Raw genomic sequence first — 14,317 nt, 5'->3', positions numbered from 1 at the left:
TTGGAAGGGGTTGTGGTCCCTTCCAACCCTATGGTTCTATGATTGGCTCCAATGGTACAACTCACATGACAAAAGTAAGGATGAAGAATGTACTAGGGTCCTAAGTAACAACACAAGGACATTGTGTTAATGGTCTGATTCTACCAAAAGTTGGACCCTGCAGGTGATGGGTCTTTGCAAGCCAAATTTTGTTAAATATCCACTAACTTTGGGTGCCTCAATTTAACATCAACCAATATGGTCTTTCTTTCCAAAATTGCTGCGCACCTACAATCCATGCAAGCTCAGAGTGCTCAGCAAATCAGAAAACCCAGGTCTTCAGTCTCACAAACTGAGCACCAAAAATGGAGGCACCCCAAATTAGTGGACAGGCTGCACGATTTTGGCCATCGGGCTTGAATTATTTTTGGAACTTCTGAGAAGCTTCAGCTCCTGTTGGCTTTAGTATGATCTGGGAGTGGTCAGCAATGCTGGAATTTAGGCCCAAATCCGGAAACAACTTTTGGAAATAATCGCCAAAGATTTTAGTTATTCCTGCTTTTTTTAATAGATTAATAGATTTGATGGCCAGAAAGACCCATTAGATCAGCTAGCCTGACCTCTTGAATAGCAAAGGATGGACAATTTCATCTGGGTACCCCTGTATTGATCCCAGTAACTTATGTTTGAAAGGCAGCCAGTCTGGACTGGAAGATTTTAAAAGACTGAGAACGCACTGTTTCCCATGTGCTGGCACTCACAGCCCATGGGAACTTGACCACTTAGATACAAAAGTCTTGCATGAATCACACAGTTTTCAAACTATTTAATGTGGTCCTTTGTGGATGACAAACTGGCCCAATGCAGAGCTCCAGATTACATTAACTCAGGGAGTAGTTTATGCATAGACTCAACACAAGCTTTGTTCGCCCATTCCTGAGAGGTGCTGAGCACACACAGCTCCTGCTGGCTTCATAAGCAGGATTTAGCTTCAAATTCATTCTGTGTAATTGACCTGGGCCCGATTCTTCACTCTTTGGGCCTGATCCTGCCACCTTTACATGAGTAACCATAACTCAGTCTAGTGACCATGCTGGCTTTGCTATGAGCACTTGCATGAGTATCTACTAGCTGTGTGAGTAAGGGCTTCAGGAGGAGGCCACTTTTGCAAGCAAAACTCAGTGGACAACCCGGTGGATTGAAGAAGACCCTTAGGGCTAGATCTACACTGCAGGTGGATGTGAGTCCCCCAGCCTGAGCACACAGACTTGCCCTAGCCACAGATGAGCGAAAACTAGCAGTGTAGACATTGCATCTCAGGCAGCAGATCTGGCTCTCAAACACAGCTCACACCCTGCATCTCTGCAATGTCCACACTGCCAGTTTTAGTGCCGTAGCTGGAACCAAGCTAGCTCCCATCCATGATATAGACATTCCCTTAAGGACCCAATCCTGCAACCCTTATTCTTTTGGGCAATGTGTGATCATTGCTCAGGAGGGCAGGAGAACTCTGCAACTAACTTCTGGAGGAAGAGTTACTCACTTGAGTGCTGAAACATTAGCTGGTTATGTTAAACTTCATGAATCCTTGCTATTCACACTGATGTTCAAGGCGAACAATGCTCTGGGGAGGCTGCAGTTGTTTGTGGAGATCAATGAGACCATACGTAGGGTCTTGTATCCCTAGACACGTCATTTTGCTCATACTTATATCTGCCTGATGAGCTAATGAAGAAATGGCCCTTTGTTCTCAAGGCAGGAGAGAGACTTGCTTGATATTATTAGAGAACTAATAATGATATTGTCTCACATTGTTCTTTAAGCGTGTATTGAGAGCTAGGTAGGGTGTACGGTGCCTTTTAATGGACATAAATACATGGTCTTGCTCCTAAGAGACTATTGACTCAGGTGATCATGGCAAGTCAACATGCTGGGGAGATAACAACAGGCAATGGATGGATGGAGTGGGACAGAACACACACAACTGGGCAATGAGCATTGCTTGGCTAGTAGCACAGGCATCCTAGTTTCTTTCTTTCTTTCTTTCTTTCTTTCTTTCTTTCTTTCTTTGACTGGAAGTATTACTAGAGGGATTCTAGAATAAGGCATTGTTCTGAAGACTGAAATGAAGGAGGAGAGAGATGTTTCTGCAGAACTGGTTCAGGGAAGGCAGCTCATGGCTTTGGGTACCATTCCAGTGAAATGTAATGGGAATGAGGTGCCCAAACCGTCAGGCAGCTTTGAAAATCTCAGCCTGGCAGCCTGGGCAAGAGTGCAAAGGTGCTAGTGAGAGAAGGGAATAAAGGGGTCTGGAAAGAAGTGGAATTAACGGGGTAGGGATCTGACGTGGAGTGTGAGGTGTGTCCACACAAGTGCACCACAGATAGGCAGGAAGAAAGGTATAATTTTCAGATTGCACCATTCACCAATACTTATCAGGACAATTTAGGTGTCAATTCCTTTGATGTTTACCTATGACTGAGTCCAAACCTCCACCTTGATATGGGGGTGGGGGGAGAGATTCAAGCGAGAAAACTGAATCAAACAACTTTGCAGTCAATGAAAACCAGAGGCTTGGAGGTTGGCAGAGACAGACGCAGGAAGAAGGGGAAAGCAGACTGAATCCCAGTCCTAGAAGCATGGGTATTTGGATAAACTTTAAGTAAGACAGGTACATGTAGGCCTTCTGTTTTTTAATTGTTATGCTTTGATTCCTGCTGTTGAGATTAAATGATACTTTGTTTTGAAAAGGCTGTTTTGTGGTCACTGGATTCACCACTAGTCCCAGATCCCAGAGGGAAGCCTTGCAGGGCAGCCAAATCCAGCTGGGTCTGTGGAGCAAACACAGTTGGTACCCAACGGGCTGTACCCTTTTCTGATAGTGGGAGAACTGTAGGATTCCACCCCAGAGAGGTGAAGGTAAGAGACATGTCACCAGAACAGGTTGCACTCAGGGAGACGCTGAGAGAGGTCAGAGGTGCTGCTGGCCCTGAACTGTGACAACCTTTATTAACTGGTCATTTGTTTCATGATGATTTCCATCAATCAAAGCATCTAACTGAAGCTATAACCTGCTTCTGAAACAAGATTCATGCAGATATTCCTTTATGCCCATGCAGAGTAATATTCTTGTTAGTAGTAGTTACCATGTTCATTTTGCGAGTCCCTATAGGGTTAGGTACTAGATAAACATAGAATAAAAGAAAGTCTCTGTTCCAAAGAATTTTTAATCTAAATAGAGAAGTCAGCTAAAACATAGGGGAAAGGGAGAAAACATTGGTTTCAGTTCTCACACATGGACTACAGGTTAATCCACATGAATCTGATTATGAAATCAGGGCCTGAGGAATGGAGTGTGAATACATTCCGTGTGAAATATTTATGACTTTCCAGCATTAGACTCAAGAAAATCATGATCCAAGTGAATGGGATTTTTGTCTCAAGTAATCTTGATCACACAGATCAACATTCTTATACATGTTGAGTTAGTACCTCACTGCTTGAATGATCGTATTGAAATCAGCAGTGAGACTGGAATTTTCAAGTACATGAATCTAATTGAAATTAAGAAGCATAAATCTCTTAGGTTTCTTTGAAAATCCCAGCCTGAGAGAAAAGGTAACAGATTCTCTCTTTTGAAATCAATGGTGCTCATTGGTGACTAAGGTATCATTGACCAAAGGGGTGGAGTCTGATGCATAGTCCTTTATTTCTTCTTCATTCAAGCCCACTCGTAATGACTGTGATTCAGAATAAATACTTTGGCCAGCTCTAGTTATGAATTGAGTTGAGGGAGAAAAGTGATTCTGTTTCATGAAAGATTTCAATCTTTTGAAATTGGGTTTCATTCCAAATGAAAACCACCATTTTTGACATTTTCTGTAGAAGGGAATAAAACCCTGTTTGCAGGCCTATGGGGTTGCTAGGCTTCCCTAGAGCCACAGACCTTTGAAGAAAGGTATCTAATCTTGGTTGATAGGAGACCTATAGATGGTGGATACACCATGTAATACCTGTCTCTGTTTGTCTTCCAGTTGAACACTTATGAAAAAATGATTATCTTGAATCAAACTGTGGTAACTGAGTTTCTTCTCCTGGTATTTTCTGCCTCTCCAGAGAGGCAGATTTTACTCTTTGTGGCACTGTTAGCCATTTATCTGGTCACTGTGGTTGGAAACCTCCTCATTATCCTTGTAACTGTGGTGGATCCTGCCCTTCATACCTCCATATACTTTTTCCTCTCTAATTTGTCTCCCTTAGAGGTCGGTTACACCTCGGTCACTGTCCCCCAAAATGCTGGTGAGCCTCATCTCAGGGGACAAACGCATGTCCTTTGCCGGCTGTGCCAATGAAAATGGGCTTCTTCCTTTGCTTTGGGAGCACAGAGTCTTCCTTTCTGGACATCATGGCGTATGATCGCTACGTGGCAATATGCAACCCCCTGTGTTATAACATGATTATGAACAAGAAGGTGTGTGTTCTGCTGGCAGCCACTTCCTGGACTATCGGCATCCCGGCCCAGGTAGTGAAGACCAGTTTGGTATCCATCTTACCCTTCTGTAGCTCCAAACAGATCAACCATTTCGTCTGTGACCCTGGCCCCTCTGCTTCTGCTGGCCTGTGCTGACACCTCCATGAATGAAATCTTGACTTACATCATGGTCACTTTCTTTGGAATGGTGCCCTTTGTCCTGATCCTGTTGTCCTACATCCGGATCATCGCCAACATCCTCATGATGCCATCAGCTGAGGGCAAGAGGAAAACCTTCTCCACCTGTTCCTCCCACCTCATCGTTGTGGCTTTATTCTATGGTTCTGGCATCCTCCTTTATTTACGACCCAGATCCAGTGAATTTCCAGACGGCAGTAAACTTCTCTCCCTGTTTTACACTGTTTTGCCTGCCATGTTGAACCCTTTTATCTACAGCCTGGGGAACAGGGATATCCTAAGGGCCTTGAAGAGAAATATGTGGAACAAAATGGTTCCTCGCTAGCGCTGAGTGGGAAACAGATTTTTCAGCCTGTTCTCCCTCAGGATTAATCTAAAGCCTACTAAAATTTTTCACAAACAACAAGAGCAAGACCCACCCACCCACCCCAGAATAGCCGGGTCATTAAAGCCATGGGCAGCAGGTATAATAGGCAAGGGGAGACTAATCCCCCCCTAACCCAGGCTGTGGTCCCACTTATACTCTGCTGCAAGGCCCCACCCTCTCCCCCAAAGCCAGCGGTGGCTCAGCTCTGGGTTTCCTGGGTCAAAACAGGGAGAGCAGGGATTTGAACTCAGCTCCCCACGTCCTCTGAAGCACCAAGCTATAGCCTCCAGCTCTGTAGAGCTTTACATATGGAATTATTTATACAAAGTGGAACAGCTCGTACCAACATGGTTGGTAGACTGACCCCAGACTCCCCAGATTAGTGTCCTAACCCCAGTCTACCCTTGGGGTGGGCTCTCTTCTTCAGTTCAGCTCCCATTCTAGACCAATGAAACATTCATCAAAACCTAAACTTTCCCTCCAGAATTTCCATTTCAACAAATTGAAATTTTCCACTGGGGGAAAAAAAATTAATTGAAAAATCTCCAGTGACCTCTAGTCCTCAGAGAATGTGACTTGTCTAATAAGCACACTGCTGGGGGCACAATTGGCAGAAGTGCCTATTGGTTTTGGCCGCCTTAGTGACTGAATTGAGACTCCTTGGACATGATTTCTGAGGTGGGCTGAGCTCTCCCAGTGACCTTTGCTGCTGTTGTGAGCACTCAACACTTCTGAAAATTGCACTGCAGGCCTATCAAGTTGGTGGCCGCCCACAAAAGTCCTGATGGAAGTGACTCTCCAAGCATTGCTTCAGAAATCTGTATCAGAAGCAGGGCTAGAAGACAATTTTCCTTGGCCTGAGGCCACTAGACCATCCTTTCTCTTTTGTTAGGCCTGTGCGCCATCGGCTACACACTTTCCAGCTTCTGCAATGAACAAGAGCAGGGCGTAGAGCTGCCTGGAAAACCGAATTTCCTTCCTGTGGGTGTTGGAACAAATTTTAATCCCAAATCGACAGCCCGGGGACAAAATGTGAAACCTTGAAAATTGTTCATAGGCTCATGGGGCCGCTTGACTTTCTGGGCTGCCCAGGGAGATGGGAAGCTGCCTGTCCAGTGAGCTAGCTGCCGAGACCTTGGTTGCTCAAGGAGTCGAGGTTATGGCTGCCCAGAGAGTCACCTGCTCAGGGAGTCTGCCCAGCAAGTGGGCTACAGCGGAGCCAGTAACTCTGAGTGACCAGCAAACTGCCTGGGACCTTGGCAGCCCTGGTCACCTGGCAACTAGCCTTCCAATTGCTAGGCTGGCTGCATGGTGGGCATGTTAGCCAGTCTGCTTCCCGGCCTGGTTACATCGAAAGTTGGGACAGAATCCACCTGTTCCCAGGGAGCAAGTCAGATCTGTTGAATCAGCAACACGGGTCTGTCAGGAAATTTTCAGCCTGCTCTAGCAAGGTCTCCTCATCCCTATCCACTACAGATCTCCATTCCAGTCACTGTCCATTCTGGAGTCCTCTGGACCAGATCACCAAATGCTGTAAGTCAGTGCGGTTCCATTCACTTCCGTAAAATGTCACCTATGAAATGGAGTGGCTGATACTTGTCACTCTTCAGGGACAGAGGTCTGAGATCTTGCTTGCTAATAAGGTGTTTGGAGTGCACATATTTCCTAATGCCAGTCATTCAGGGGAGTGAGAATAGGCTCCTGGCTCCCAATCCAGTGCATCTTCCTCTGGGCCAAAGAGTAATCTGGTGAAGGAAAGGGTGCAGATGGTCATCTGTTTTATCTTCTGGGTACTGTGTGTCTGCTTCAGAACAATGCAGGAAGATCAGTGTGGCCTACCACAATGGTCCCCAAACTTTTCAGGGTCATCCCTCCCCCAGGAGCCAGGGCCCTGACTCCTGGGGGATGGGGGAAGCATGGGCAGGTATAATGGGACTGAGGCTGGGGCTGCAGCTGGGGGCAGGTCTGGGGCCAGGGCCAGGGATGAAGAAGGGGGTGGGGCTGGAGGTGGAGCCGTGGCTGGGCCATGGTGAGAGCTGGCAACCGGGACCAGGGCCAGGGTGGGGCTGTGGTTGGGGCCAAGGCAGGGGGTAGGGCTGGAGCAGAGTTGGGGGTGGAGTGGGGCTGGGTGCTGCTCCCTCCCCGCCCCCTATGGGGGCTGGCCTGGGCCCCAACACGACCCCCTAACATACCTCAACACATGCCCCACAGTTTGGGTACCACTGGCCTAGGACCATGGTTGGGAGTTTTCAAAGGGTTGAGCGTATTTTACTCTCTTAGCTTCCTCTGATAAACCGCAGCTGGAATGTTAAGGATAGTAAGTGACTAAGGTTGAATGAAATAGATTGAACTAGTATAAACGGTGATTTTCCATGGCTTAGAACTCAGACAAATCAAGACACACGTTTATGGCCACCTCTGAGTTCTAGACCATCTCAGATTTCAATTTCCTACTTGAATCCTTTGAGGTATTAGATCTGTTCAAATGTCGGCCCCAGGTAATTTTCAAAGATGGCGAATTTCCACCCATTTGTCACCACCCTGCTTCTTGGAAACAGCTGAAAAATGGAGCCAAGGCAGAGGCCAAGGTGGAGAATTTTGGCAAATGTCTAAGCAATTGCAAACAGGAGTTGGAGTGGGAAGTGTTAACCAGCCTATTGCCTGTGTTGCAATTGCCAGACCTATAATGCAGCTAAAGTCACATCATTTAAACATACATCAATAAATAAAATCATGTAAATTCAGATGACTTGTTGAACTTTATGTAGTGGTGTCAGCTGTGTGGGAAGTAAAATGTTAATGAATTTCTGACCCATAATGAGTATTGGGTTGTTAAGATGGGGAAACATCAGGGATTGGCTCCCAAAGGAATCAGAGACACACTTCGTCCTGCCTTCTGCCATAAATCCGAGATCCAATGGAGAAGACAGCTCCAGTTCCTTAGTGGGGCTAGTGACAGATCAGAGAGCTACTAAAGCTCCATTCGCCACGGTTGTCTCCTCCCAGTTAGAAGGGGCTCAGCTGTCTGAGGCCTGGATTATTCTGTTACCTTTTTTTGTGGATTAATTAGTAGATGGAATATTTCATATATTTATTCTTGCATCTGTGACCCAGACACAAGGGAGGGATATGCTGCACTTTATGTGGAATGGGCACATGGATTGCAGGTGAGTTTCATTCTCTTTTACACCTGTTCCAACTGTCGTTTTCCTTTTGAAGAGGCAATACCTGATTCTGTGTGGTTTGATGCCATATGAGTGCCCTAAACCCACCTCAGGCCTGGTCTACACTAGGACTTTAATTCGAATTTATCAGCGTTAATTCGAACTAACCGCTCAACCGTCCACACCAGGAAGCCATTTAATTCGAACTAGAGGGCTCTTTAGTTCGAATTTGGTACTCCACCCCGGCAGGTGGAGTAACGCTAAATTCGCACTTGCTAGCTCGAATTAGGCTTGGTGTGGATGCTAATCGAACTTAGCAGCTCCGGGAGCTATCCCACAGTGCACCACTCTGTTGACGCTCTGGACAGCAGTCCGAGCTTGGATTCTCTGGCCAGCCACACAGGAAATGACCCGCGAAAATTTGAATTCATTTTCCTGTCTGGGCGGTTTGAATCTGACGTTCTGGTTGCACATCGGGGCGAGCTCCGCAGCACCTGCAACGATGCAGAGCTCTCCAGCAGAGGAGTCCGGGCAATCCCAGAATAGAAAGAGGTCCCCAGCATGGAGTGACCGGGAAGTCCAGGATCTGATCGCTGTGTGGGGCGAGGAGTCTGTGCTCTCGGAGCTGCGCTCCAACAAGCGGAACGCGAAGACGTTCGAGAAGGTTTCTAAAGCCATGAAAGACAAAGGATACAGCCGGGATGCGATGCAGTGCGTGAAAGTGAAGGACCTAAGACAAGGGTATCAAAAAGTCAGAGCGGCAAACGGACGCTCGGAGCCCAGCCCCAGACATGCCGCTTCTACGAGGCACTGCATGCCATTCTAGGTGGGTCTGCACCAGTGCCCCACCAGTGACGGTGGACTCCGAGGACGGAATAGTGTACGGGACAGTTCCCCTCCCTGTTCGCCGATGGGGAAGATGAGGAAGGGTCTTTAGAGGACGGCGCAGGCGACATGGAACCCACTCCCGCTTTCCCTGACAGCCAGGATCTCTTCATCACCCTCACAGAGATCCCCTACCAACCCTCCCCGCCCGTTAACCAGGACTCGGAATCAGGGGAAGGATCAGGCGGTAAGTGCAACACACGTATAAACATTTATTGTTTATAACATTGTTATAGAAAAATAGAAACAGTATTTACAAAATTCTAAATATTAAACTATAATATATATTAAATTATATGAAGAGAAGGTCCACACAAATGGACTTTAAGAAATTCTAAATATTTACAAATTAAAACATTCTAAATATTAAACTATAATATATATTAAACTATATAAAGAGAAGGTCCACACAAATGGGGATAGAAAAATAGTCCTCTAGCGACATTTCTACGAAGGTGTCATTCAGTTCCTCGCAAAGCCTCCGCATGAGGTTCGTCGGAAGAGGTCGCTTGTTGGGCGCTCCGTGGAAGCAGACTCTTCCACGCCAGGACATCCGAATATAGAGTGGAACCATCGCCTCTACTAGCATTGCTGCATATGGTCCTGGTCTGTGCAGTGCGTCCCGTAACATGCGGTCTTTCTGGGCACGAGTGACCCGCCTCAGGGTGATCTCGGTCTGCAAATACTGCATCTAAGTAGGGCAATTAGTGTAGTGTTACTATTGTTAATGGTTTACAATTAGGTTGCATAACAATGACCCTCGCCTAACAGCCACGTGCGAGAGTCCACAGAGAACAAGCATGCATTGATCGTTCCCGTGCGCTGGCGGGAGGGGCTGCTAAAGGCTTATCCTTTCTGCTTTGCACATTGCCTTTAGCAGGAGAGCACAGCTAACCAGTAACTGATAAGCAGTATGTACTGTAAGGCTTACCAGGACTTTGTGCAAGAGGGATGCAGCTATCTTTCTCGCTTGTGCGCTCTCCAGTGCAATGGCGCCGCCAATGAGAGCGTATTCCGAAATCTCGGACTAGTTCTGAGATCTCCTGAGACTTGGTTCCCTCTTTGGTCTTGTTAACTGAAACTGACTAGACTGTGTTTACTGTTGGCAAACATGTATGTGTTCAAGGAAATCACCTACTTTTTCACATCACACAGCTTCGGCTCCTTCCCGGACTGCCCGCCATCCCCTCGCAGAGGCTGGCTCGGATTAGACGCCGAGAAAAAGACAAGGGACGACATGTTCCAGGAACTGATGGCCAGCTCCAGAGCGAGGCGGCAGAGCAGAGACAGTCGAGGGAGAGCCTGTGTCAGCAGCATCGCACACACCTGGAACGGGAGGATAGGTGGCGGCAGGAAGACCAGCAGGCGACTCAAACGCTGCTTGGTCTAATGAGGGAGCAAACGGAGATGCTCCGGCGCCTTGTAGATGTTCTGCAAGACCGCAGTCAGGAGGAGAGAGCCCCCCTGCAGTGCATCTGCAACCGCCCTCCAACGCCAAGAAGTCCTGTCCCCCCCTCACCCAAAGTGACAAGACGGAGGCGGTAGGGGCCGTGAGAACTGTCCCTGCACCGCAGCACACCGATAATGTTAGAGACAACTGTCGCGCTGTAAATTTGTACAAGCTCTTTCTTTACAGCATCAACCAGTCCCAACTCCAAGTTCAAACCCCCCACTGTGTATTACATTATTAAAAGCGGTTTGGTGTTACTGACTGTTTCCGTCACGTTTCTGGTGTCAGAAGACTTTCTGTTGTTCTGTGGGGAATTGTAATGTCACTGCATAGCCCACAGTGCCATGCTACAGACTTGGCTGCAGGGTCAACTGCAGGGCACACACAGACTGCAGTCACTAGGCACCAGGGACAGTCTGTGTGGTGTATGCTGCCCAGGTCTGTCCTTGATGTGTATGCTTGTGCAGGGTCCTGGTGCCTGACATCCCGAATGTAAAGGCAGGCTTCCCTTCACATGCATTTGGACCGTAGTCACGATCCTCCCGGTGCCACGAGCCCCAAAGAGACCTCATCCAGGGCAGATACTCACCCTTCCCCCACCCCTCCCCTTCCAACGCCCAAACCCACAGCCGTCATGGTAACCCCTATCCAAGGACAGCACCCCTCGCCCCTTCCTGCAAACCCACCCATCAGTGCACACCTTAACCAGCACAGAATGCTTCCATGTTTCAACGAATAAACAGAAATGCAAAGTCAACGAAAGATTTATTATTAATTACTAAAACATGTCCTTAGTTTTAAAACGTCCTTGGGAAGTGGGGAAAACTTGGTTTATGATCAGGCTCTCTTAAAATCAAGTGGACAGTCACAGGTTACCCTGCTCTGCGAGGAAACTCGCTTTCAAAGCCTCCCTGATGCATATCGCTTCCCGCTGGGATATTCTCTCAGCACGGGTGTCTGGCTGATCGTAAACAGCAGCCAGGCGATTTGCCTCAACCTCCCAAGCGGCCAAACAGGTCTCGCCCTTGCTCTCACAGAGATTGTGGAGCACACAGCAAGCAGCAATAACTACGGGGATATTCTTTTCGCTGATGTCCGAGCGAGTCAGTAAGGTCCGCCATCTCCCTTGAGACGTCCGAAGCACACTCCACCACCATTCTGCACTTGCTCAGCCGGTAGTTGAAGAGTTCCTTTTCAGTGTCCAAGGCGCCTGTATAGGGCTTCATGAGCCAGGGCATTAGCGGGTAGGCCGGGTCCCCGAGGATCACTGTAGGCATCTGCACATCCCCAACCGTTATTTTGTGGTCCGGGAAGAAAGTGCCTGCCTGGAGGCGTCTAAACAGACCAGAGTTCCTGAACACACGCTGGCCATGAACCTTGCCCGCCCACCCGACGTTGATGTTGGTAAAACGTCCCCTATGGTCCACCACAGCTTGCAGCACCATTGAAAAGTAGCCCTTTCGGTTAATGTACTCGCTGGCCTGGTGGGCTGGTGCCAGGATAGGGATGTGAGTCCCATCTATAGCCCCACCGCAGTTTGGGAATCCCATCGCGGCGAAGCCATCTATGATGGCCTGGACATTTCCGACAGTCACTACCTTTGAGAGCAGTTGCTCAACGATTGCGTGGGCTACTTGAATGACAGCAATCCCACGGTAGATTTGCCCACGCCAAAGTGGTTCGCTACTGACCGGTAGCTGTCTGGCGTGGCAAGTTTCCAGAGGGCTATGGCCACTCGCTTCTGCACAGTCAGGGCTGCTCGCATCCTTGTGTCCTGGCGCTTCAGGGCAGGGGACAGCAAGTCACACAGTTCAAGGAAAGTGCCCTTACGCATCCTGAAGTTTCGCAGCCACTCTGTGTCATCCCAGACCTGCAGCACTATGCGGTCCCACCAGTCTGTGCTTGTTTCCCGGGCCCAGAATCGCCGTTCCACACCATGAACTTGACCCATTGCCACCATGATCTCCACTGCCCGGCGTACCCTGCTTTGTGAGAGGTCTGCCACTCTCCTCACCGTGCTGCCGGAGCCTCCTCGCCCGGTTTCTCAGCATCTGACTGTGGAAGAGGTGGACGATAATGTGCGAGGAGTTGACAACGGCCATAAGTGCAGCGATGATCGCAGCGGGCTCCATGCTCGCAGTGCTGTGGCGTCCACGCTGTAACCGACCAGAGAAGGGCGCGAACAGATTTCCCGCCGGCGCTTTCAAGGAAGACAGGGAGGCGGGATTGACGGTTCAATGACGACACATTTTTCCCCCAGCATGCATTGGGAAATCCCTAATTCAAATGGGCAGCGGGAGTGCGGGAACTGTGGGATAGGTTCCCACAGTGCACCGCTTCCAAAGTCGAAGCTGGCCCGTGAATGTGGACTAAGTTCGAATTTGTGTATTTAGTATGGATACACAAATTCGACTTATTAAGGTCGAATCCACAAATTCGACTTAAGTAGATTCGAAATAGTCCTGTAGTGTAGACAAGCCCTCAGAGTGCATGTATTGGGATCCAGCTGCACTCCCTCTGCACTAGTGTAAGTGATGATAGTATGTTTGCGGCAGAGAAAAAAACAACCAGAAATGCGCCAAGGGTTAGATTTTTAAAGGTATTTAGACATCTAGTAGGATTTTAAAAATCTGTCCCTAATTGAATAATGTCGGTGTTTGGAACCGAGAAACTGAAACACAAATCAGATCAACCAGTGATATGGAGGAAAATTTGCACACGAGGGAAGAATAATGGGCCAGATCCCCAGCTGGGGTAAATCAGCCATAGCAGTCAATGGTTCAGATCCCCAGCCGGTGTGAATCTGCCATAGCTCCACTGGAATCAATGGGACCAGATCCCCAGCTGGTATCATTCATAGAACTATTCACACCAGCTGAGGATGTGGGCTAGCGCATTATTCTATCTGTTTATTCAGGGTTCCCACAGCTCCTTTCCCTCTTATCATCAGCAAGGCTGTTTTTCTCCTCCCTTTCTCTGTCATCAGTAACAGGTTCCCTGATCCCTTCATTCCATGGCACAGTGACTTGTTCAGTTCCTCTGAGCCCCTTCCTCCCAGCCTGCCTACCCTGAACCCCTTACTGTGGGTCTGCTTTCCCATGAGAGCTGAACAGGGAATTCTCCTGCTTTAGCACCCATTGCCCTCCAATGCTACCTGCTCCTTTGTTTCCAGGAGTTGCAGACCCCAGTCCTCTCAGCATATCTGCTAACAGGGACCCCTGCCCTTGGGCAGAGTCACAATGAATATAGTTCTGCAAGATTGCAAGGGTCTGTGGTACCAGACCCCACTGCAGACTCAGAGCATAATGGATCATTAGATTATCCGAGGGACTGAGAGATGTACCTGACAGCAGAATCATGGAAGCTGCTGGGTGTTTCAGGAGCTAAACACAGAGTTATCCACATTCTGGATTGCTTGACTGTGAAATAATCAAGGTTTCAAACAGTAAAATATTCTCCAGACATTGCTTGCAGATTTTCATCTTTGAAAAGATAAAGTTTTTGTTAAATGCATCCAAATGTCTTGATCTGACTGTTCTCTCACTTGCCTTAGTGTGAATCAGGGAGAGTGATAGCTCAGTGGTTTGAGCATTGGCCTGCTAAACCCAGGGTTGTGAGCTCAATCCTTGAGGAAGCTACTTAGGGATCTGTGGCAAAAATTAGTCCTGCTAGTGAAGGCAGGGGGCTGGACTTGATGACCTTTCAAGGTCCCGTCTAGTTCTAGGAGATTGGTATATCTCCAATTATTACCTATTTACTTTTTTGGGGGGAGGGATAGCTCAGTGGTTTGAGCATTGGCCTGC

At 48.1% G+C, this 14,317-nt stretch overlaps 1 pseudogene; it reads left to right on the top strand.

Annotated features, from left to right (window-relative positions):
• Positions 1 to 2,104: 2,104 nt before the first annotated feature.
• On the top strand, positions 2,105 to 4,973 carry LOC120379945 (annotated as a pseudogene).
• The last annotated feature ends 9,344 nt before the right edge of the window (positions 4,974 to 14,317 follow it).

The sequence above is a fragment of the Mauremys reevesii genome, linkage group 13 (genome assembly GCF_016161935.1).
Source record: "Mauremys reevesii isolate NIE-2019 linkage group 13, ASM1616193v1, whole genome shotgun sequence".
Taxonomy (NCBI): Eukaryota; Metazoa; Chordata; order Testudines; family Geoemydidae; genus Mauremys; species Mauremys reevesii.
This window is presented reverse-complemented; position numbering and strand designations above follow the sequence as displayed.